Raw genomic sequence first — 26,822 nt, 5'->3', positions numbered from 1 at the left:
CTATCATCCCAAGAGGTGACGCCGTGCTCCTCTGCATGGTATCTCGTACTAGCGTGTTGTGTTACGTAGGTGAGATAGTAAACCAGTGGTAAGTAGAGAAATGGTAACACTTTCGGTCGGCTATATGAGACCATATAGTGCAAGCATATCTGTCAATGTATCTGTTTAAGCTGCGAAATCCATTGAACGCAAATGATGAACACATCGATAGTAAAAATTTTTTTATTATTGTAATATATTTTTAGCGTGTACAAGCGACCATGATGGTCTGCGTCGGGGAACACATCAGGCACGAAGGGATGCAGGGGGTTCGCAATAATGTTCACGATGTCCACAGCTGTCGTGGCGCCTTCTATTACTACGAAAGGTCCATGAAAGCCCCTGGTGAATGTCATCATCAGCAAGTTATGTACCCACGAAATCCAGTCGCTGCTGAAACTGACAATTAATAAATCCCTTTAATATCATTTCTCTTAGATATTATTCCTAGATTTTTCACGTCTTATTCTTCGTCTGTGCTCGTGTATTAGGCATTTGTTTGTTGCACCCTATTCGTTGATCAGTTTAGGAAATATACTTGACACTGTCTTTCCCTAAAGCTAGTTTAATACGAAGTACTGAGATTTTGTAACAGTCACCTTTTATTTGACTTCGTTTTGTTGGATACTAATACACTGTATTAAATATCTCTTGGAAAAATTCTGTTAACGAGTTTTACTTTATTGATCCCGTGATCAAAATTATACGAAAAACAAAGACACTTAATGCTCAATCTGCCTGTAATCGATGTAATTATGTGTCTAATGAAACATGGTTTACGAGTCACCTAACAATCCTACAGCACTGCTACACGTTACTCGTGTTCTGCATTAGGTTTAACTTGAAATTAATACATTCAAGAAGCGTTTCATGCTTCCTATTCTGCTGGAATAGGCTATTGCCATGAAGGGAAGAGCAAAAGTGTTCACTAAGTTTCCGAAAACAGCAATAAGTCGCACTTTATTTTTTTTTATGACCGGTTTCGCTCTTCAAATGAAGAACAACATGAGAACATAGAGTTTAAAGTTGACTGACGACGTTAAATATTGCCTTTACAGTTGGCTTAAAGTTCTAAAGTTCAATTTATTTGTACTATAGCACTTAAAGTTACGTTTAAAGCGCTTTTAAAGCACAGTTGTAAATAAATACATTGACACCGACAGCGCCAAAGATGAAATTTCATTTTTGGCGCTGTCGGTGTCAGTGTTAGCAATATTTCGTCTTTGGCGCTGTCAGTGACAATGTCATCATTTACTACTGTACTTTAAACGTAAACGCTATTGTATAGCCTAATTAATCTATACACTGTGAGCCAACAGCGAAGGGAATATTTAATTCTATCATTCAACAATGAACTGTATATGCTGATGATACTCTTGTTCAACTGAAGAGGAAAACCTGTCATAATGAAAAATACAAATTGCGACTTGTTGCTTTTTTCGAAAACTTAGTTTTAACAGTTGCTCCTTCTGCAGAAAATACCTGCTCTTGATAAAAGGGCTCACCATTCTCGCCATATAAGGGCTAGTATTTAGTCACCCTTCAACAACTATGTAATCAACCGTGTAGTCCTATCAGACAGATTACCACGCCATGATTTCAAGTGTTGGGTGGGTATGAGAGTCGGGAATCACTGATTCTTGTCGTGTTTTACCAGACCGCATACAGACACCTTGGAGTCGATGTGACCTCTACACACAGAAGCAGGACTAGTTTATGAACGCCCTTCAGTAGTTCAGTCGGCTCTGGTTCTACCCTGTGCCAGTCTCTGTTGTGTGTCGTACGGTGCCAGAGGTAAATGGCACATAGGAACTCGAGGTCTCAACCAAGTTTCCAACGCTGAACTGTATATACTGATGATAATCTTGTTCAACTGAAGAGGGAAACCGGTCATAATGAAAAATACAAATTGCGACTTGTGGCTGTTTTCGAAAACTTAGTTTTAACAGTCGCTGTGACACAATACCTGTAATCTTTGCCGGTATTTCAGCTCCTCTCATCCGGCTATTCGTCATAGCCAATCGAACAATCCGACGATATTCATGCGGCGTAGCCCTTCTGGAGGACTCGTAAGTACTCTTCAAGTCACACTGCTTACCTGAACCCACCTATTCAGCACCCGGTTCTGTGGTCGTACGCTATAGGCCACAGCCGTGCATCGCGCCACATTTACCCACCCCCAGAGCACGGCTGCCGGCAACGGAGTGAGCGAGTCGCGGCTCGCTGTCGAGGCCCGTAGCTCGTCGGATACCCGACCGAACCAGGGTTTCAACAATGCTCGGAGAAACCGGGAAACAGGCAGCGCTCGGAAGGCACCACACACGTACGGAATGCGGAATTGCTTTCTGAGTCGTCTGCACTCCTTAGGGAATCGTGAACACTTGATGTGCTAGGAACAGGGCTTTCTCTATCCTTTACAAAGAAAAATAATGCCTAATGTCAAATGATAGATGCAGCACAAAACAGTAAATACTATGACATAAAAGAAACTGAAGTCAAAGAAAATATTTTAATAGCCCTAATACTTTTATAATGGTTTATATTTCACCTGTATCATAGCAGAAGGACTGGTCAAGCTTTTGCACAATGGCTAGCTCTAGTATGCAATATTGAAGTATTTTACACTTGTCTGTTAATCTAAAAGTTATCATTACGGAACTGACTGCCTCAAACATTTCTTGCAATTTGTTGAGGAGGATCTACCTGTTTTACATGTGACATAACTTTGAAATCAGGAACTACAGAAGGTAAAGACAGTTTCCGATTACTTTCATTGGGAAGTTTGTGTCTGCATATATTATTCGTTTACATGTAGGAAGGAAAAGCCTTTTCGCACATATATGTGGACGAGACAGGTAATAAACTTATTACCGCTATATTTGATAGCACTGAAAACTCCATCTTTAAGCTTAACCAGAAACTTATCGGTGACAAAGATTTATTTTCTGTAGCTCAATCACTGGAATTTTCGAGTAACTACTCGTTTCAATTTACACTTCATGTGGATTCCAAGATCATTTTCTTTCCCAAGCGATTGCGAATCAATTTGTTATCACTAGATAGAGCAGGGTAATACTGTTTGAAATTTTTCCAAATCCCTTCATAAGTTTCTTAATTTTATTCTTGACATTTTTGTCCCAAGAAAGATGTGTTTCTACTAGGAAATAGTGACGTGTATCGAAGGACTCAATTTTATTGGAAAACAGACAGATGTCCCAAACGGCAAGGGTTTTAATGAACGATTCATACGGTCTTGCACATTACACAGATTTGTGTTTGGTCTGTGGAGTAATTTTTTTGACAAAATTTCTGACAAATGATCTACAGTCAGAAGAAAGATATTGCCTAGGGAAAAGATGAAGTCACACAAACTTTTAAATACTTATGTTAGTATTACAAAAATTCGCTAGTTAGTAGGATTACCATTACTAAAATTAATTATTGTACAGCATCGCAATCTAGAGAGGTTTTTCACATGCACCTAACAGTAAGTTGATTTAATGATTTGAAACAATGGTGGAGATCTAAGTAACCATATTATTTCTGGTGTGACAAATATCAATTATTTTAATATAAGACAGGAATGACGTACTGTGGAGGTAAATAGCGTGAGAAGAAGCTGGCTAGCACTGTCACAGGATCTCTCCACAATTGGTAACGTCCGGAACATTATGGACAGAGCGCTCCAACCGTCGGGAAATTTTTTTCTTGGTTAGTGGGTGATCTAACAAGAGTATATTATTTTCGAGGTTGTCTATGAAATACTAGTTAGAAGGCAGGATAAACTACTTCCCATATATTTGGCGCACTGTTTCTATCATCATCAAATCTTATGACTATCCCTAGCAGGCAAAGCGTTACTCCATTGCTAATATCTCTGACAGTCATATTCTGCGATTTATCACATCTTCAAATGTTTCAAATGGCTGTGAGCACTATGGGACTTAACCTCTGAGGTCATAAGTTCCCTAGAACTTAGAACCACTTAAACCTAACGAACCTAAGGACATCACACACATCCATGCCCGAGGCAGGATTCGAACCTGCGACCGTAGCAGTCGCCCGGCTCCAGACTGAAGCGCCTAGAAGCGCTCAGCCACCACGGCCGGCCTTGCAGCAATGTCGGTGGTGTTTACAGTCAGTTTTTTCATCAGTTTGTTATTATGAACACATTACATACGTTTTAGTAATGTCACACACACACACACACACACACACACACACACACACACACACACACACGCACCCACAGACGCACGCACGCTTGCATGCACACATACAAAGCTTAAGTAAAATACATTTCAACATGTCACACAAGTCGCAGTGTACGTGCGCGGTTCGAAGAGCACCACGATGAGTTTATCGTACTCTCCTGGCTATGAAACTAGCCGTATCTGAACCCAACAGAGGATTACTGACACCATCTCGATCTGGCTGTTTGCGCCATTGAATCTCAAACAAAATCCTTGCGGATGGCCAGTTGTGGATCAATTGACTTGCTCAATTTGTGAGGCTCTTATTCTTGAATAAATCATTGTTGATTGATGACTTTGTCCGATATTGTAATCATTTATTTGTACATGTACGTAATATCAGAGATGGTGCTGCATGTGATATAACCAGTGGTGATAACATTTTAACTTTATAAGCCGGCCGGTGTGGCCGAGCGGTTCTAGGCACTTCAGTCAGGAGCCCCGAGACCGCTACGCTCGCAGGTTCGAATCGTGCCTCGGGCATGGATGTGTGTGATGTCCTTACATTAGTTAGGTTTAAGTAGTTCTAAGTTCTAGGGGACTGATGACTTCAGATGTTAAGTTCCATAGCCCTCAGGGCCATTTGAAACATAACTTTATAACAGGAAGTACTATAAAAACTACTAAGAGTTAAGTGCAATATCTCGATTGAACATGAGACATCAGCAACAGTGAAACGTATTTTTTTAACACATATTATTGTGTACAGGGATTCGTACTATAAAGACATCGTACTGTGGATAGAGGCTGAGCCACAATAAAACTTAAATCTGTAGAAAAAATTGCAATAGGTGTATAAAGAATAACTGAAGAAACATATAGTACGTTAAATGTCAATGCAGCATTGTTAAATAATTTAAAAGCTCTATATCGTGCTGCTACGTAACATGTGTTCGTCCTACGAAAATATTCAGACTAGATCAATGAAGCTAAACGTATTTACGAAATAAAAGAAGAGAGTTCGTACAAAACTTCATAGAAGATGCCGACAATAATCTGAAAGACTTACTTGTGTTTAGCCAGTGCACTAGCGGGGAGAAACAAAATTCAGTTAATCAAGTGAAAAACAGTGTGAATATAGATGTAGATGTCGGGATACGCATAATTTTTGCTAAATGGATAGGTCCACTATAGTCAAGAAGTTCTAATATGGATTCCTATTATACTGCGAATATAGATCTAAATGTAAAGGTAAAAGTAAAATGTATATTTCATTACGTGAGTTGTTAAAACAATTAAATGAACTCTGTCATCTTTTACTAGACCACCTGGGGTTATTTATTGTATAAAGCTAGTCTATACTATAGCTCAGCTTCTATCCACAATAAAGTGCAATTATAGTATGAATTCCATTGTTGTTCTACGTATCACCCTGTACGTGATGTATACATACTTATATTTGCATAAAAGTTATTCCGTTTCACCATTGTTGTCTATTCGTTTGTTTGCAGTGTCAAGACTGATATCTTCTACTGTCACTAGTTCTCGACTTAATATTATACAAGAGAAATATTTTTCTTAGCTCTCTGCACTTGATATAACATCTCTCTGTTATAAAGTTACGTTATTCCCGTCAGTGGATGTAGAAGAGGCATTAGCATCTGTGATGGTACCTTCTAGACGATACTCTTCGTTTGTTTCAAGCATTTATTTCCCTCCATACTTTTCGTCACTTTGGTATTTATCACTATTAATCTGTGTTAATATTGTAAATGCTGCACTTTACTACTGACTGTTGACTTTCACTATGATAACTTTGAAGATATATCAGCATAGTAGGAACACAAAGCATACTTTCTCTGATCTGTTTTTTCTCTGTAAATACAGATATGTATGGTATAACGACATATTTGTTATGTTGCAATACTTTAGTGTATATTAGTTGTATATCTTCTCGACGTTGGCAGACGTCCTATGATGATCCTGTAGGTGTATAGATGTATAATAAACAACTAATGGTGAACAACGTATTTTTTCAAAGACATATTAGGTAGTTTATTCCATAAGCGTAGTAATATTGTTTGTGTAGTAAACAACCTCAAATTAGCTATTTTTATTCCTTTGGATGTTCTCATTATTTAACGTTTTGAGTTATATTTGTTGTGGGTTTCTAGCCTCAATTGTGTAATAACAACTCTTTTGACAATGCTTTGTTTCGGTTATAAACCACTTAATAATCTGTTGGATACAGACTAGGTACTACACATGATGTAAGGAAACAGTTGAATCTTCAGTATTTGCTATGTATTTGTAACGTAATTTGGTTGATTCCCTTCTAGCGGCTCATTTTACTAACCTTCATCAATGCATAAAATCCCAGACTATACCGCGATAAAAGTGTCCCAATACTGCAACTTATTAACCACCAGTAATAACATAGTGTGAATGTATCATTATAGGAAATAGTTTTCGTCTAGCTAAAAAAGACGTCTTGGCTTGATTGTAGGCGTGTAGAGCAAACAGTGAACAGATCTTAGACTTCAGTGTTACGTCGCTCTCAAACACATTTGAGTACAAGCAATGCTAGGAGTGTACAAGGAAATCAACAGTTGGAGTTTGGGTGAAATCATCACAGGATACCACATAGTGCACCAGGAAAGTGTAATAAATTAACTCTGCTTAGATTAAATTCACTGATACGACTCGAGTGTCGTATCTGTTTTTTTTTTTTTTTTTTTTTTTTTTACATAACATGTATCACTTGGCTACGAGAGAATCGTGCGTATACTGAGAGCAAGTAGAAATACCGTATATTTATCTCTGGCAGGTCGATTAATTGCAGTACGACTTCCGAGATATTAAAATCTTAGCGAAATTTATAAATTCTGGACTACTTCAACAAGCCTTTCGATATCATTCAACTATGAAGCACACCGTGAATCGTCTTGTGAGTAGCAGAAGACAAGAGAACATTATCTTTAATGAACACAACTTTGTCGGAAAGATAGATACCACGTCTAATTTGGGCGACTGCGTGCAATGTGGTGAACTACGCTCGGAACGCATTTGTTCCTAATTTGCACGTCCAAGCACGTAAGAAGTCGTACTTTTTTCCCCATAGTTTGAACTCAGTTTGTCAGTTATTACTTGTTCATTTTGGTCCACAGCCAGCAATCTGGAATCATCTCAATAACGCATTTCGCGCTTTATGAGGGACTGAAGTGGAGGCCATACATGTTTGGGAAGTACTGTTTGGTCCCCCCCTTTTTCCCTCGGTATACGGGGTAAACGCTAAGTATGGACCAGCCAGTGCAAGATGACTGCTGTTTGATTTCACACCTTCCACGTTTCGTATTAAACACATTGTAGAATAAACAACTGCATAATGGATTTTGTCCCACTTCATTATATGAAGCACAATGTGAAAGCCTTGCGAATAGCAGAAGACATGAGAATGTTATCTTTAATCAGCACAACATACGTCGGGAAGAAACATCCATGTCCAGTTTGCGCTACTGCTTGCATTCTAATAAAATACGGTCGCAACGCATTTATTGCTAATTAGCATCTCCGAAGCCCGTAAGATGTAGTACTTACTTCCCCACGACTTGACCTCAGATATTACCAGTTTGTCAGTTATTACTTGTACATTATTCTCTGCAGCCAGTAATCTGGAAGTATCTCAATAACTACTATGGACCTATACGTCTCGCGCATCCCGAGGGATTGAAGTGGAGGCCATACATGTATACGAAGTTATGTTGGGTCCTCACTTCTTTCTCTCGGTGTACGCAGTAATCGACAAGTATGGACCTGCCAGTGCAAGACCACTGCTGACGATGTTCACACCTTCCAAGTTCCTTATTAATCATTTTGTAGAATAAATAACTACATAAGGGATTCTGTGCACCTTCACTATTAAGATACTTCAACGGGTGTTTCGATATCAATTAAATATGAAGCACAATGTGGAAAGTCCGGCGACTATCAGAAGACACGAGAACATTATCTCTAATCAACACAACATATGTCTTGAAAAAATAGATCACGGTTAATTTCAGCTACTGCATGCATTCTGGTGAAGTACACTCTCAACGCATTGGCTGCTACTTAGCACCTCAGAAGCATTAAGAAGCCGTACTTTTTCCGCACAGTTTTACCTCAGACACTAACAGATAGTCAGTTATTACTTGCACATTTTGTCTGCAGCTAGCAATCTGGAATTATTTCAACAATTAATGTGGACCAATGTGTTTCGCACATCCCGAGGGACAGAAGTGGAGGCGTCACATGTTTGTAAACTACTGTGATTCCTTCATCTCTGTCCCTCGGTGTGGAGTATATTAGACAAGAATGGAGCAGCCAGTGGAAGACGACCGCTGACAATTTTCCCAAGAGTGGAGCAGTGCTATTACAGTCAGCGCTGACTGCTCTACCATTAATGTGAAGTTCTGAGGTGGTTGTGCACTCGGTAACATACCTGATACAGGAAAATGTTGCTAAGCAAACAATTAAATAAGTTTTCAGCTTAGTAATCGACTTAATAAAATACAAGGATTACTTTTAATAATTCTATTAAATTTGTGCAATATGGAAGAAATATTATGGACACGTGGTTCCTACAAAGAGTTACGTATATGTAGGGGAAATTTCCCATCTGCAGGTGACGAAGTGTCCTTGTAACGTGAGTAGTTTTTTAGATGATACCTCGCCATGAGCTAAATTGCACATTCATAAAGTACGTTTTTTTTACATTCAATTGATTTCATTTCACGTGCGTTCAGTATACTTGCAGACACTCTGTTCTATTAGTCATAGCTAATGCAGGGATTCTTATTTATCATTTAGTATTCGCTTCAACACATTACGAATGTGAATTTATATACCGTACCTTCCTCCACCTAAAATAGTTGAATAACAAAATTGCAAACCGAAACGATTGGAAGTACACAACGTCAATTAGCCTCCATTTTTATACACATAGCACCTTTCTTTAGCTATGTGGACAATGGTTTAAACAGTCGAAAATAATTGTGGAACGAAGAAAAATTATAAATAAGTGGGAAAACGGCGTATTAATTTAAGGGTTCAAGAATTAAATTAGTATTTTCTGACGCCCACTTTAAATTGCCTTATCTCGACTGTCCAATGACTACATCAGTTGACTCATTCACAGCCTTCCTTGTGTCGTACTTTTCAAATTATATAACCAATAACTACTTGCAACGTCAATATGCATTATACTGATTTAACAGCTATAGTGTAACTGTATTTTCTATAGCGTTTTGAAAAAATCTCTGAGTTTACTTTATGTGTAAGTAATATTCAGAAAAATTGCTCAAGGAACGTCCTATCGAAATAAACAAACTGTATTTACATTAAATGCACGTCCTATTGAAATATATGAAATATGTTGACATTAAATGCACCATATAGTGTGTTCGGCATGAATAATAAGAGACATGAGAGTAACGTCGCCCGTCAAAATCAACATACAGTAGTTGGGCAAAAATACAGAAGTACAGCCATGACTGTATGCTAGAATATTAATGCATCTGCTAGTCAGCCTGCAGGTTGCGCTGTCGTGTTTGACCGCGAACAGAGCCAGAGCAATGTTCTCAATACATTGGGAAGGTCAGTCGTGCTCAGAATAGTGTTCTGTGTAGTTGTGAGTGCAGTATGTCGGAGCTAAGTAAATTCGAACGTGCGCCAATTGCAGTTGCTCATTTGGTGGGTGACTCCCCAACCAAGGAAGCCGAAGTGTTTGGTGCTTCAAGAGGCACCGTATGAAAGATTCATATCGCATAAAGGGAGAGCGGAAGAACATCTTGTTGTAAGTTACAAATCGGACCAGTGTGTTTTGAGTGATCGTGACAGACGGTTATTGAAGAGGATGACAGCTGTTGAAGTCACTGCAGAACTGAATGTTGCATACCCGAAACACGTGAGAACCAAAACAACATGAAGGGTCCTCCATGAGCAACGAATTGCAGGGCGAGCTGGAATTCAATCCACTGATCAGAGACGCAAATATCCGTAACAGTAAAACTTGGTGCCGAAGTCACAAAACCTAGATTACGGTGCATTTGGTCCGATGATTCTTGTTTCACCATCTCCAACTTCGGCTAGTGTTGATGCCACAGGAGCGATACGTAACGGTAATTCGACGGAGATTTGGCAGTCATATCGTGGTATTCCAAGGGCACCATCTTACACTGCCACGTCTACATCTACATAAATATCCACAGACCACCTGTCGGTGTACCCCTAACTAATCCCACCTTCCCTGTTCCGTCCGAGAATGGCGCATGGGATGAATGATTTTCGTTAAGCCTCTCGGTTAGCACTAATTTCTCTATTTTACCATTTCTGGTCATTTCGTCAATTGTACGTGGGGGCATGTAGTATGTTCTCCAACTCTTCTCGGAAAGTACACTCTCGAAATTACAATAGCATACCTCTTCTTGATGCCCAACACCTGTCTTGTAACGTCTGGCAATTGAGTGTGTTGAACTCTTGGTTTCGCTCTCGCGCCGACTAAACGATCCCTTGACGAAGTGCTGCGTGCTTCGTTGGATCTTCTCTGAAAACCGTTATTCTTCTTCTTCAACAAATCGATATTGTTTCTGGTCTTGATACCTTCTTATGGACTACATCCTCTGTGAACAGCCGTAAAAATCTTCTACCAGATTATTAATATACAGTGCAAACATTAACGGACCTGCCACACATCATTCGGGTCCTCCCACTCCTCCCCCCCCCCCTTCCGGAAATTACCGTTACATTTGTCGATTTTGTTGCTATAACAGCGACATGTTGAGCAAATAAGTTATGAACCAGTCGCAAATCTGTGGATCTCTCGGAGGAACAGAAGGAATTGAGTTTCGCAGGATCACTGTTCGCTGCATCTGTGTTGATTTTTATAGAGAAGATATTCGTTCTCCAGAAACGTCATAATTCACGATCTCGAAACACGATCCCTAATTCAATAACAAACTGACGTCAAAGATATAGGCTTGTAGCTATGTAATGTCACTCACAAGGATTATGTGAATAGTTTGGCTGATCATGTCCATCCGATGGTACAATACTTCTTTCCCAACGGCGGCGCTGTGTTCCAATATGACATGGCCCTTATTTTACACATCTCTCATCGCCTAGAACTTTTTCTGCGAGCATCAGGATGAATTGTCACATCTCCCCTGGCCACCAGTCACCAGATATCAGTGTTACTGAGTCTTCATGGTTTACTTTGGGGAGAAGGATGCGTGGTCGCTGTGTAAATCCATCATCGTCCCGTGAAAGTGAACCTGTTTTGAAGGAAATGTAGTGTAGAATTCGCTTGAAAAGTATACAGTATTTAACCATTACGAGACGACTGGATGTTTGCTAGAATGCCGCCGGCTCCCCTACAACGTAATAAGCATGGTAAGGCGTTGTTTTAGGTACTGCCATACACTTGTCCAAATCCTGTAAATGTTCTGTGGAAGTTCCACGAACTGCATAATCGACACCGATTAACAGCTGTGGAGAAAATACAAAGCCTCACTTGCTTCGCGAACAACTTGACCTTAAATACCGCAAGTTTGTGCATTATTAATTGTGTCTCTTTCTCCGCTGCCGGCAAACTGGAACTATCTTAACAACTGCTGTGATCCAACGAGTTTCGTGTTTTTTGACCAAGAGTGGTGGAAGTCAACATGATTTCAAAGTACTGCTAGCTTCCACTACTTTTGGGCGGAACGCACGGTAAGTGCTACATATAGAGCAACCAATACAAGGAAATAACCATCGTCATTAACGCCACAACAGCTGCTGACTATCATTTCAAGATCTGACACCGTGCTCCTCTATATGGTTTCTCGTACTAGAGTGCTGTGTTACATAGGTGAGATAGTAAACCAGAGGTAAGTAGAGAAATGGCAACACTTTCGGTCGGCTATATGAGACCATATAGTGCAAGCATATCTGTCAATATATCTGTTTAAGCTGCGAAATTCATTGAACGCAAATGATGAACATATCGATAGTAAAAATTTTTTTATTAATGTAATATATTTTTGCGTGTACAGGCGACCTAGATGATTTGCGTCGGGAAATACATCAGGCATGAAGGAATGCAGGGGGTCCGCAATTATGTTCACAATGTCGACACCTGTCATGGTGCCTTGTATTACTACGAAAGGTCCTTGAAAGGCCAGGTGAATATCTTCATCAGCAAGTTGACTGCCCATGAAACCCAGTCACTGCTGAAAGTGACAATTCATAAATCCTTTAAATTTCATTTCTCTTAGAGATTATTGCTTGGTTTTTCACTTCTTCATATTACTGTGTGCTCGTGTATTATGCATTTGCATGTTACGGCCTCTTGGTTGATTTTCACATCAGTTAGGTAGATATGTTTGGCACTTTCTTTTCTTAAAGGTAGTTTCATGTGAAGCACTGAGGTCTTGTAACAATCGCCTTTTATTTGACTTCTTTCTGATGGATGCTATTAAACTGTATTAAATCTCTCTCTGGAGAATCCATTAACGTATTTTACTTTATTTATGCCGTGACAAAAATTATATGGAAAACAAAGACACTTCATTCTCACTCTGCCTTTAATCGATACCATTCTGTATCTAATGAATCATGGTTTACGAGTCATCTAACAGTTTTACAGTACGATTGTGAACACGTAACTCGTGTCCTGCATTAGATTTAACTTGGAATTAACACATTCAAAAAGCGCTTCATGCTTCCTATCCTGCTGGGATAGGCCATTGCCATGAAGGGAAGGACAAAAGTGTTCACTAAGCTCCGAAAACAGCCATAATTCGCACTTTCTATTTTTTACTATGACCGTATTCACTCTTCAAGTGAACAAGAGTACCATCAGAACATACAATTTAATGTTGATTGATAGCATTAAAGATTGCGTTTTTAGTTGGCTAATAGCTCTGAAGATTAATTTGGCCATACGATAGTACTTAAACTTACGTTTATTTTACATTAGTAAATGGTGGCATTAACAGTAACAGCGCCAAAAATGAAATTTCATTGGAACTGTCACTCAGAGCGCCAATGGCCTCAACAGTTATTAAATCAGTCGTCTACTCCTATCAAACAGTTCTCCACGCGATGCTTTCAAGTGTTGGATGGATTCTAGCAGTCCTACGAATTTCATGGGGCTTACTCCTTCGGCAGACTCGTTCATGCTATTGAAGCCGCACTGCTACCTGAACCCTCTTATTCACCACTGGGTTGTATAGTCATTGCTCTAGAGGCCAGGGTCGTGCATCATGTCTGTTTCTGTGCGTGTACGGTTGGATGCAACAAGGCGCAGTACCTGCGCACTTTCCATTGCAAGTACATGACCTACTCAATGCCACGTAGTCCAGGCGTTGGACCAGAAGGGAAGTCTACCTCACTCTGCTTACCTGACGTCTCGTGACTGATTTATTTATTTTGACAATTGAGATACGTTATATTCATGTTTTCATCTTGTTAAGTATGCCTTCCACTGACTATAAGCAGATCTGAGTGAACAGCCCATACGCTATCATTTTGTATCAAAGATATTACACAGTCCAGTCACAATAATGTGACCACCGCCTATGTTCGACGTCAACGTGCAGTAACCACTAACAGGCGGAAGACGACAACACTAGCAGTCGAGGGTACATAAAGCTTGTCGGGGGATCGCAGAAGACAGCGCAGTCGTTGTCGTAATGCGGTAACAGAGCTATTTATCTGACGTCAAGAATGCCATGATAATTGGTTTTAGGGCCAAGGGTGGAAGCATTTCCCAAACGGCTAAGCTTGTAAACTGTTCGAGTGTCGCCGTGGTTAAAGTATACTGTGCATGGCAAAATGGTGCTGTCAAAAATCGGCACGAGACAACTGTGGTGCACCACGGACCATGGATGAAAGGGGTGAACTACGGCTGTGGAGATGTGTACGGGTGAATACACGTGCAAATGTTCAGCAACTGACCACCCATATAAACTAAGGGGGTACCAGCAACTACCGTTCAGTGAACCCTGCTGCGTATGTGTCTCCACAGCAGGTGACTGGTTCAGATGGTTCAAATGGCTCCAAGCACTGTGGGACTTAACAACTGAGGTCATCAGTCCCCTAGACTTAGAACTACTTAAACCTAACTAACCTAAGGACATCACACACATCTATGCCCGAGGTAGGATTCGAACCTGCGACCGTAGCAGCAGCTCGGTTCCGGACTGAAGCGCCTAGAACTGCTCGGCCACCAGGCGACTGGTTCATGCAATGATGCTGATTGCTACTCTTCAGCGACGAAGGCTGGACTTTGCAAGCCAGAACCGAAGCTCGTCGTCCACATAGCGGCGACAGGTGGCATTTTCACCTAAATCACATTTTATGCCCATCGCCATGACAGATCTGAGAGCAAACACCCTGCAGCCGTCCTCGGAAAGGTCCAAGCCGGAGGACGGTGCGTCGTGGTCGATGGAACGTTTCGTACCATTCCCTGGGTGATCTCGTCTTTCTGGAAAGCACAATTTATCGTCACTAATTGAGGACCATGCTCACCCCTAAAAGCAGTTTGTTTTTCCTCGAGACAATGGCAGCTGCCAGTAGGACAATCCAACCAGGCACGTAGCACGCAGTGTGGAATTGGACGAAAATCGGTAGATTCGATCTACATGTATAGACAAACAAATGATTATAATTCCACAAAAATTGGATGATTTATTCAAGATAAAGGGATTCACATACTGCGGAAGTCAACAAAATATAGCCGGCCGCCGTGGCCAAGCGATTCTAGGCGCTTCAGTCCGGAACCACGTAACTGCTACGGTCGCAGGTTCGAATCCTGCCTCGAGCATGGATGTGTGTGATGCCCTTAAGTTAGTTAGATTTAAGTAGTTCTAACTTCTAGGGGACTGATGACCTAAGATGTTAAGTCCCATAGTGCTCATAGCCATTTCAATCATTTTCAACAAAATATAGGTCCACCTTTGTCCCTTATGCAAGCAGTTATTCGGGTTGTTATTGATTGATAGAATCGCTCGATGTCCGCCTGAGGCATTACATCACCTACTAACCAAGAAAATAATTCTTTGCTACAGTTATATCGATGATAGCATCGGTCCGATACAAGAAACTGAAAGTGCAACTAACGAAATTAGTAAACTTGTTAGTGCACAATAAGCAATATAAAGTCAAGAATTATCCATTACGTAGATAATTCAAATAACTTTCTGGGGTTGAAGTTTAATACCAAAGAGAGAAAACACAAGTTTTTCATTTATAAAAAAAAATCCAAATGTAAACGGGATCATGTGACAGACAAAATAGATGGTGAACAACAAGAATTTCATCCCTCATGGTGGCTCCCAGAATGTCATTACATGATTTTATCCTCTCCAATCTCACTTAACATTCTTTTAAAATGTTATCCATTCACCTGCTTATGTTTTGTAAGGTTGATTCCACTCCTATGTATCACCCGCACTTCCACATGTTACACGTACAATTTACTGTATATTTGTACATATTAAAATAAGAGTATAGCCCAGATGCAAAAGCCACTAACAACATTCTAAGCGAAACTGAGATAATCGGGAAAAATAGTACCATACAAACCATTAATATTAGAAATTTCACTTCTTTTTTCAAAATAGGTAAACAAATAATTAATTACTCGGTAAAAATAGCTGAAATCTGCGATTATATTTTATACGTTAAAATCTTAAGTGAAATATTGACTCAGCGGTTTTTGCGACCGATTTGTGCAGTTAGCTGGTTTTGCAAACATATGGGTCAAATTACGAAACAAACATTCGGTTGCAACACCCGATATTGATATGTTAGGAATGACAAAAGGATGAAACTTATTTCTTGCGAAAATAAACAGAATCCGTTGACTTCAAAAGGAAGTGTGAAAATTCTGCACAATTGGCGTATAAAAATACGAAGGTGACATTATTTTACCAGGATACTGACTTATTTAACGTCAAAAATAGAACAGAAATGAGTGTTTAACATTTTTTTTTCTTTTTTTTTTAATACTACATCGTGCTTTCGATATCACAAGATATTGTAGAAAATAAAAAAGTACCAAATTGCATCTTAGTAACACAATGATAAAACTGGCGGAAAGTTGCATCTTAGTTAAAAGAGTGGCAAAATATTCTAGAAAAAGAAATTGGCTGAAAATTGCTTTTAAGTGACATCAACCTCAACACTGTCCATTAAGTGGAAATGGCTTCCGGCTTCTTCCTCGTGCTGAAGGCTGGCAAGGGCAGGAGCGACACTAAGCGTGCCTTCCTGCTCGTCTAACACCTCGGTGTAGAATTTGAGTCTGTCGTTGGTCACCCAGTCCTCACCAAAGTGGAGTTCCAAAAACTTTTTGATGTCTCCGGATTCGAGGGTTGGAGGACCCTGTCCATTACGCTCCAAACATTGTCAGCTGGGGTGAGATCCGTCGACATTTCTGGCAAAGGTAGGGTTTGGTCAGCACTAAAACAAGTGGTAGAAACTCTCGCCGTGTGCCGACAGTATTATCTAACTGAAATTCAAGACCAGGACATTTTGCCATGAAGGGCAACAAAACGGGCCGTAGAATATCATCGACGTACCGCTGTGCTGTCTGGTGCTGCGAATGACAACCTACGGGGTTTTGCGATGAAAATAAATGGCATACCAGACGTTTACCGCCGGTTGTCGGGCTGCATAGCGGGCGACAGTCAGTCTGGTATCCCACTGCTGTTCAGGGAGTCTCCAGCCTGAAATCTCATTGACCGGAGCAGAATTGCCTTCAGTGATGAGTCCCACTTCGAAATGAAGCCAGATTACCAGCGAAGACATGTCTGGAGACGGCCCGGACACTGGTAGGATACCAACCTGACTATCGCCCGCCATACTGCCCAAAATCCAAGAGTGATGGTCTTTTCTTGTTGTAGAAGGACTCCTTTGGTTGTCTTACCAGTGGTACTCCGACGATACTCTACACCCTATATCGCTGCATTTCGTGACAAACAATCCTTACTTGCATTTCAAGTAGACAATGCCAAAACGCACACGGCAAGAGTTTCTGCTGCTTCTCTTCGTGCCAGCCAAACCATACTCTGGCCAGCAATGTTACTTTGTCTCTCCACATTTGGTAATGTTTGGAGCATAATCGACAGGGCGCACCAACCATCTCGACATTTCTTTTTCTTGATTAGTGGGTGATCTAACAAGAGTATATTACCTTCGAGGATATCTAGTAAACTATTAGTAACAAGGCATGAGTATCTAATTCCCATAGATCTGTCGCACTGTTTTCTATTATCTTAAATCGTGTGACTATCAATGGGAAGAAAATGCGTTAAGCCATTGCTGATAATTTAGACAGTCATATTCAGCGATTTATCACATCTTCATCTTCCATTGCCCACTCTTATTAGTCATAAGTATGTGAGTAAAATGTTTTCATATATCATTGTTAAGCGTGCCCTTTGTTCGGTGTTACATCCGCACCCACGACTGGGCCGTGTTTCACTCTTTGGCATTACAACTTGCATTACAAATGAAATCTAACGATCACATTTGCAAGCTATGATCACATTTGCTATATATGTATATTAACGATGCACATTCCCCAATATAGTGGATCATTGGCTGATGGAGTCAAATTATTAGACGCTTGCTTCAGAAATATTTACACTTTCAACATGGCATGCAATTCCACCACGTAACGACTATATGGCACTGTGAGATTAATTTTTCTAAGGTCACTACTATAGTATCAGAATGTATTTTATACATGTTTATGTGTTTTAGATTAAGCTTCAAATGTTGTACATGCGCCCTGTGGTATACCCACACATAATAATTATGTGTATGGACTGACAGGCGCTAAATTAAAGAGACATTTGTACAACTGATGCAGCTGGCGTGCTGTATCTTTGGATGTATATGTCTTACAGTTGTTGTGATGAATGTCTTTGAGATATTTTCTAGTATTAAGGACACATAGTTCATCCTTTGTATCTTGTAACAATGGACGATAGTGTTCACAGTCAGTTTGTTCATTAGTTTGCTGTAATATTATGGGCATATGATACACACACACACACACACACACACACACACACACACAAACGTTTACATGCACACATACACAACTACAGTAAAATACATTGCAACATGTCACTCAGCAGCACCACGATGAGTTTGCCATACTCTCCCGGCTACGAAACTACCCGGCTTTAAACCCGACGGGAATCTTTGAGACCACCTCGATCGTGCTTTCCGCACCATTGTTCTTCAACCAGAATCCTTGCGCAACTGGCCACAGCGCTAGGGGCAGCAGGGCTGCACATCCCTGTTGGTACCTTTCAATACCCCATTGACCCTTTTCCTGCACGTCATGCAGCATTTCGCTCTGCAAAAACGAATTATTCAGTCTTTCGACAGTTGGTCACGTTATAGTGACTGGATACTGTATACAGAGTGGTCTATTGATAGTGACCGGGCCAAATATCTCACGAAATATTTCTTTACGTACTACACGAATATGTAATAAAAAATATGGGTTCCTATTTTTAAAAAACGCAGTTGATATCCGTTTGACCTATGGCAGCGCTATCTAGCGGGCCAACCATAGCGTCGTCTGGTTTCCCTCTTCAAGCTAGGCAAGTTTCGTTTTTTGTAGTTTTTTCGTTTGACGCTTATTTCGTGAGATATTTGGCCCGGTCACGATCAATGGACCACCGTGTATATGTGTGGCCCATGTATGTAGCTTAAAATAACGCTATAAGCGTCTTGTAGGGCACATACATGTAATAATTATGTATGTGAAATGATGGGCGCTATATCAAAGAGACATTTGAGCCTAGCCAACAAATGGCATCCTGTCATTTGTCTTACAGTTGTTCGAATGTAGCCGTATTGTGACATTTTGTAACTTATATCTTGTATCAAGGTTTCGGTTAAGAGTCAACCAAAACCCATTAACTATTTGCATTAGGAATCATCACTTGCCTATTATGTATCTACACGTCTACCGGTTTCGATCATAGACTTTCATCACATAATGTTTGCCAACACCAAAACTGAATACGTGTAATTTACACGATTGTGTGTGTCTGTACTTACAAGATGAAAATAGATTAGGAGAAAGCATATTTCATGTTCCTTATGGGCTCACATAACCTAAAAGTTATCATAGTGAAAGTCAAAAATCAATAGCAAAGGGTATTATTTACAGTTGCAACACCGAATCACATTGCCAAACACTATAGTGTCATCTAGCGTAGAGCAACATAAATACAGTCTAAAATAACAAAATATGACGAAACGCGATGGAAATATCTGAATAGGACTGAAGTCGGTAGTTGTGATGTATATGTACTGACAAACAAACGATTACAATTTCAGGTAAACTGAATTCAGTGCTCAAGAGAAAGAACCTCGAGACTACGCAAGTAAATAAGACGTGGTCTACCTTTAGTCCATATATAAGCATTTATTCTGATTGTTATTGATTGATAGAGTTGTTGGATGTCGTCCTCAGCGATATCGTGCAAAATTCTGTCCAATTGCTGAGTTAGATCGTCAAAATCCTGAAATTTTTGGAGCGATCTGTCCACAACGCTCCAAATGTCCTATATTTGGGAGAGATCTGGCGACTTTCCTGGCCATGGTAGGATTTGACAAATACGGTGGCAAGCAGTAGAAACTCTCGCCTTGTGCAGGCTGGCATTATCTTTCCGAAGTGAAAGCACGGAATGACTTGTTATGAAGGACAACGAAAAACGGAAAACGCCTATCACTCCCGGTTGGCGGGAAACGACAGTCAGGTTGGTAATTCACAGATGTCCGTGGCGTTTGCAGATACATCTCCACTGGTCATCAGAGTTTAGTTCGAAGCGGAACTCGTCACTGAAGGCAGTTTTTCTCCAGTCAAAGCAATTCCAGGCCGACGACCTATCTGGTCAAGCCCCAGACAGCTGTGGGATACCGGCCTGAGTTTCGTAAACCATAAGACCCTACAACAGGGAGTAACAGTCTGCAGTGATGTTTCTTTTTGTAGCAGGATCCCTTTGGTTGTCATCTGTGTCACCCTTGTGGCACAGCGGTACGTCGAAGATACTGTAACCCTCGTTATGTTACCCTTCATAGCAAGCTCTCCTGGGTTTACAATTCGGAAAGATAATGTACGCCCGCATATGGCCAGATGTCTACTGCCTGATTTCGCTCCATCCAAACCCTACATTCGCCAGCAAGGTAGCTGGATCTCTCCCCAAAACAGGACATTTGGAGCATTATGGGCAGTGCCCTCGCATCATCTCGGTAATTTGAAGATTTAACACGCCAGTTATACGGAATTCGGTGCGATATATCTCTGGAGGACATCCAATAACTCTTTCAGTCTACACACTGGCAAATAACTGCTTGCATTAGGGCCAGTTGTGGAGCAATATGGTATTGTAATCATTTCTTTGTACATGTACGTCGTATCTACCGATTTCCATCCCATTCAGATAATTCTTTGGTGTTGTTTCGCGGATTTGTCTTAGGGTGTACATGAAACTAGCAAAGACAATCGTCTATAATGTACAATCACAGATGTTAATGCGCATGAAATGTCCACTGTTGGTAACAATGCTACCTTCTAACGGAGAAGCTAAGAATTAAGTGGAATATCTCTACTGAACTAAACTGGTGAAACTAAATCCAGACGTACTGACAGTGGAAGTTATGAGTGTTGACATAAGAAAGAAACGATAAGATGCCAGCAACAGTGGAATCTAATAATTTATTTAAATATATATATAACTATATATACATAGTTAACAGGGTTCCAAGTAAAACATAAGTGACATCCATACTATAAATAGATAGAGGCTGAGCCACAATAATGCTTAAATCCGTGCAAAAAAAAAAGAAAAGAATGCCAGGAGTGTAAATATTAATTTTAGAAACATATAGTTCATTAAATGTCAATGCAGCAGTGAAGCGAAACGTATTTACAAAATGAAAGAAGAGAGTAGGTACAATACTTCATAGGAGGTGCTAACAGTAATCTGAAAGACTTACTTGTGTTTAGTCGGTGCACTTGGGTGGAGAAATAACATAGTTAATCAAGTGAAAACCGTGTGAATATAGATGTAGACCTCGAGATACACAACATTTTTGCTAAATGCTTAGGCCCGCTATAGTCAAGAAATTTTAATACGGTTTCCTATTATACTGCACATGTAAATCTAAAGATAAGGTAAAAGTACAATGCATATACCATTACGTGAGATGTTAAAACAATAAAATGAGCTTTTTTATCCTTTACTGAATGCAAATGTGTAGAAGTCACACAGAGGTGCACCAGATAATCAACGGTCTAATGACATAAGGTAGTAACACAAATCTACATATATATTCATATGTTTCTTCACATGATTAACTAGAAGATAATTATGTCTTTCAGCTTACTGTCAACATGTCCTATGAACTTTTGCACCTACATTCTTTTTTATTTTCTGCGTAATTTTTAACTTGACTGGTCTAGTGTGAATATCTTCATATGGCCATAGATGGAAGCATGACTTAAATCGTCAAAGTTATTGACAATATTATACTTGCATTTAAAGTGGAATATTGTTCTTTAATTAAACTCTATACCACCTGGCGTTATTTATTGTATAAAGCTAGCTTTTATTATGGCTCAGCTTCTATCCACAATAATGTGTATTTATTTGTATATTGAATTGTTGTTCTACTTGTCACCGTGTACGTGATGTATACATGCACTACTGGCCATTAAAATTGCTACACCAAGAAGAAATGCAGATTGGACAAATATATTATACTAGAACTGACATGTGATTACATTTTCACGCCATTTAGGTGCATAGATCCTAAGAAATCAGTACCCAGAACAACCACCTCTGGCCGTAAAAACGGCCTTGATACGCCTGGGCACTGAGTAAAACAGAGCGTGGATGGCGTGTACAGGTACAGCTGCCCATATAGCTTCAGCATGATACCACAGTTCATCAAGAGTAGTGACTGGCGTATTGTGACTAGCCACTTGCTCGGCCGCCATTGACCAGAGGTTTTCAATTAGTGAGAGATCTGGAGAATGTGCTGGCCAGGGCAGCAGTCGAACATCTTCTGTATCCAGAAAGGCCCGTAGAAGACCTGCAACATGCGGTTGCTGAAATGTAGGGTTTCGCAGGGACCGAATGAAGGGTAGAGCCACGGGTCGTAACACATCTGAAATGCAACGTCCACTGTTAAAAGTGCCGTCAATGCAAACAAGAGGTGACCGAGACGTGTAACCAATGGCACCCCATACCATCACGCCGGGTGATACGCCAGTATGGCGATGACGAATACACGCTTCCAATGTGCGTTCACCGCGATGTCGCCAAACACGGATGCGACCATCATTATGCTGTAAACAGAACCTGTATTCATCAGAAAAAAATGACGTTTTGCCATTCGTGCACCCAGGTTCGTCGTTGAGTAGACCATCGCAGGCACTCCTGTCTATGATGCAGCATCAACGGTACCCACAGCCATGGTCTCCTAGCTGATAGTCCATGCTGCTGCAAACGTCGTCGAACTGTTCGTGCAGATGTTTGTTATCTTGCTAACGTCCCCACCTGTTGACTCAGGGATCGAGACGTGGCTGCACGATCCGTTACAGCCATGCGGATAAGATGCCTATCATCTCGACTGCTAGTGATACGAGGCCGTTGGGATCCAGCACGGCGTTCCGTATTACCCTCCTGAACCCACCGATTCCATATTCTGCTAACGGTCATTGGATCTCGACCAACGCAAGCAGCAATGTCGCGATACGACAAACCGCAATCGCCATAGGCTACAACCCGACCTTTATAAAAGTCGGATACGTGATGGTACGCATTTCTCATCCTTACACGAGAGATCATAACGACGTATCACCAGACAACGCCGGTCAACTGCTGTCTGAGTATGAGAAATCGGTTGGAAACTTTCCCCATGTCAGCACGTTGTAGGTGTCGCCACCAGCGCCAACCTTGTGTGACTGCTCTAAAAAGCTAATAATTTGCATATCACAGCATCTTCTTCCTATCGGTTAAATTTCGCGACTGTAGCACGTCATCTTCGTGGTGTAGCAATTTTAATGGCCAGTAGCGTACTTTTTTAAAAAGTTATTTGGTTTCGCTACTGTTGTGTTTTCGTTTGTTTGTTGTGTCAAGACTGATAACTTCTACTGTCACTAGTTCTCGATTTAATATTAGCGAAGATCTTCAACAGAGCTATTTGAAATAACTATTTTCAGTTGATATATCATCTTTGTTTCACAAAGTTACGTTCTTCCCGCTAGGTGACATATTACAGGCATTACCATCTGTGAAAATAGTCTTCGTTTGTTTCAAGTATTTATTTCCCTCCATATATTTCGTCACTTTGCTATTAATCATTATTATTATGTGCTACTATTGTAAACACTACACTTTACTACTGACTGTTGACTTTCACTACGGTAACTTCGAAGACATATGAGCACAGAAGGAACAAGAAGCATGCTTTCCCTCATCTGTTTTCACTCTGTAAGTACAGATATGTATGGGATAACGATATTTCTTCATGTTACATTTTTATCTTGTACACTGGATGTACTCATTTTCGATGTCGACAAACGTCCTGTGATGATGATCTATGACCAAAAACTGTAGGCCTATAGATATATAATAAACAACTGATGGCGAATAATGTAATTTACCAAAGACATATTAGCTAGTTTATTTCATAAGGGTAGTAGTATTGTTTGTGTACTAACCAAACTTTCCCTCAAGTTGGCTATTTTTATAGCTTTGTATGTTGTCCATATTTAAACTTTGAGTTATCTTTGTTGTGACTTTCTAGGCTCAATTATGCAGTTAGTGTTGCACAATTCCTTGGTCAATGGTTGGTTATAAATCACATAGACATTTACTGGATAGAGACTGGATGCTATATATGATGTAAGTAAACAGTTGAATCTTCAATATTTACTATATATTAGTAATGTAGTTTGAATCATTCCCATATACCATCTCATTCCACTAACCTTCATCAGTGCATAAAATCGGTAAATATTACCGGAATATTCCTCGTTAAAAGTGTCACATTGCTACAACTTATTTGTCATCAGTAGTAACATTCTATGGATGTATTATTACACATCATATTTTTCGTTTAATTGAAAGAGTCGTCTAACTTCATTATAGACTTGTAGGCCAAATATGGAACAGACCATCCGTTTCAGTTTTACGTCGCCATCAAACTGATTTGAATATAATTGGTCCTAGGACTGTACAAGGAAATCAACAGTGGACTTCTGGGAGAAATCATCAAGGATTTATTTAAAATAATTACGCTAACTTTGCGAAAGTCCAATCATCTTACTGTGGGACATATTAAAGACTCTCCCGGTGACTGCGCAGCGTCAGCACCAGCTCAACTTTGCACACTTCACACGTTTCATATTGAACAAATTGTTTATTAAACAACTATATAAATGATTCTGTGCGACTTGACTGTTAAGAATCTGAGTAAACAACTATGATGTACCAGCATTTGCATAAAAAGTTCTACTTTCGTATTGTTCTAAACTGTTTAATAGTGCACCATGTAAGTCTAATAAGTTAACTATCATTAAAATCATTGATACAGTTTTTTTACAAAACATGTGTTACTTAGCTGCAAGAGGATCATGATTATACTGAGAGCAAATAAAATTACCACATTTTTATCTTTTTCAGCTCGATAAATTGCAGTACGACTTCCGAGATGTTACAATCTTAGCGAAATTTATAAATTCTCTACTGCTTCAACGAGCATTTCGATACCATAAAACTATGAAACACGCTGTGAAACGTCTTGCGAGTAGCAGAAACCAAGAGAACGTTATCTTTAATCTACACAACGTACGAGGGCAAATTTAGAAAGTAGGGAACGTTTCCGTCTAACGCCGCGAGGTGCCCGCCGATCGCGTATATTTTTTTATGTGCATGGTCGGCAGCTTGGTTGGCATCCATACTTGACAGCGGGAACGTCTCTGCGCGTCTGGTCTTTTCGATATTCAAATTTGAAATGTGCGCTGCAATCTAAAATCCCACCAGTTGTGAGGTGCAGTCTATGATACGGCTTTCGTTGGCGAAAAACCTAAAACCTATAGAAATTTATCGTGAATTGTGCAAAGTGTACGGAAACAACGTAATGAGTGAATGTTCCGTCCGAAAATGATGTATTCGGTTTAAAAATGGCCGAAACAACGTTCATGATGAAGAGAAGACTGGACGTCCGAGCATTTTGACTGACGATCTTGTGCTAGAGTTGATGAAACGATTCGTGAAAACCGTCGCTTCATAATAACTGAGCTTTTGCTCTCTTTTCCACAAGTTTCATGGACTTCGTTCTTTGAAATTGTCACTCAGAAGCTAGGCTACCACAGGTTTTGTGCACGGTGGGTGCCCAAAATGCTTACGGAGCACCATAAAGAACAGCGAATGGGGGCAGTGGTGACATTTCAGGAGGCCTACCGCAAACATGGTGATTCATTCGAATCGTAACCAATAATGAAACTTGGGTGAAACACGTCAATTGCGAGACAAAATTACAGTCCATGGAGTGGGGGTGCACAAGGTCCCCCCAAAAACCAAAAAAAATGTTTACAAACCTCGTCAGCAAGGAAGTTCATGGCGTAAGTGTTTTGGGATAGACAAGGTGCGCTTCTTATTGATTTCCTCGAACGTGGAGCAGCCTTAAATTCTGTATGGTACCGTCAAACTTTTTACAGCCTTGGAAGAGCAGTTCAGAACAGACCCTGAGGAAAGCTGACGTCCAAAATTTTGATTTTGCACTACAATGCCCAACCTCACATGGCAAACCACACTACAGAACTCCTTAATTCATTCAAATGGGAAATTTTCCCTCATCCGCCCTATAGCCCCAATCCTGCACCAAGCTACTATCACTTGTTTCCCAAGATAAAGAATCGGCTTGCAACGCAGCACTTTCATGACGACGTGGAACTCCAGGCGGGCGTAACTCACTGGCTGAAGTCTCAGGCGGCAGAATTTTACTTCGAAGGTCTCTCAAAGCTTGTCCACCGCCTCAGTGTGTCTGGTGACTATGTGGAAATGTCGTATATCTGCCGCTCTTTCACATGCATATAATAAAATGTATTTCTTGTACTTCGTTTTCTTTTTAATGCAAAAACGTCCCCTACCCTCTGAATAGCCCTCCTATGTCAGGAACACACATCCATGTCTAATTTGGGCTACTCCATTCATTCTGCCAAAATACGCTTAAAACGAATTTGTTGCTAATTGGCACCTCAGAAGCACACACAAAGTAGTACCTACTTCTCAACAACTTGACCTCAGATACTACCATTTTCTCAGTTACTACTTGTTAATTTTCTCTGCAGCCAGTAATCTCGAAGTATCTCAAAAACTGCTATGGACTTTCGCGCATCCCGAGGGATTGAGGTGGGGGCCATACATGTTTGGAAGTTATGTTTGGTGTCCACTTCTTTCTCTCGGTGTACGCGGTAATCGCAAAGTATGGACCAGCCAGTGCAAGACTGCTGCTGACGATGTTCAC

The sequence above is a fragment of the Schistocerca serialis genome, chromosome 3, assembly GCF_023864345.2.
Source record: "Schistocerca serialis cubense isolate TAMUIC-IGC-003099 chromosome 3, iqSchSeri2.2, whole genome shotgun sequence".
NCBI lineage: Eukaryota > Metazoa > Arthropoda > Insecta > Orthoptera > Acrididae > Schistocerca > Schistocerca serialis.
Note: the sequence above shows the minus strand (reverse complement) of the source record.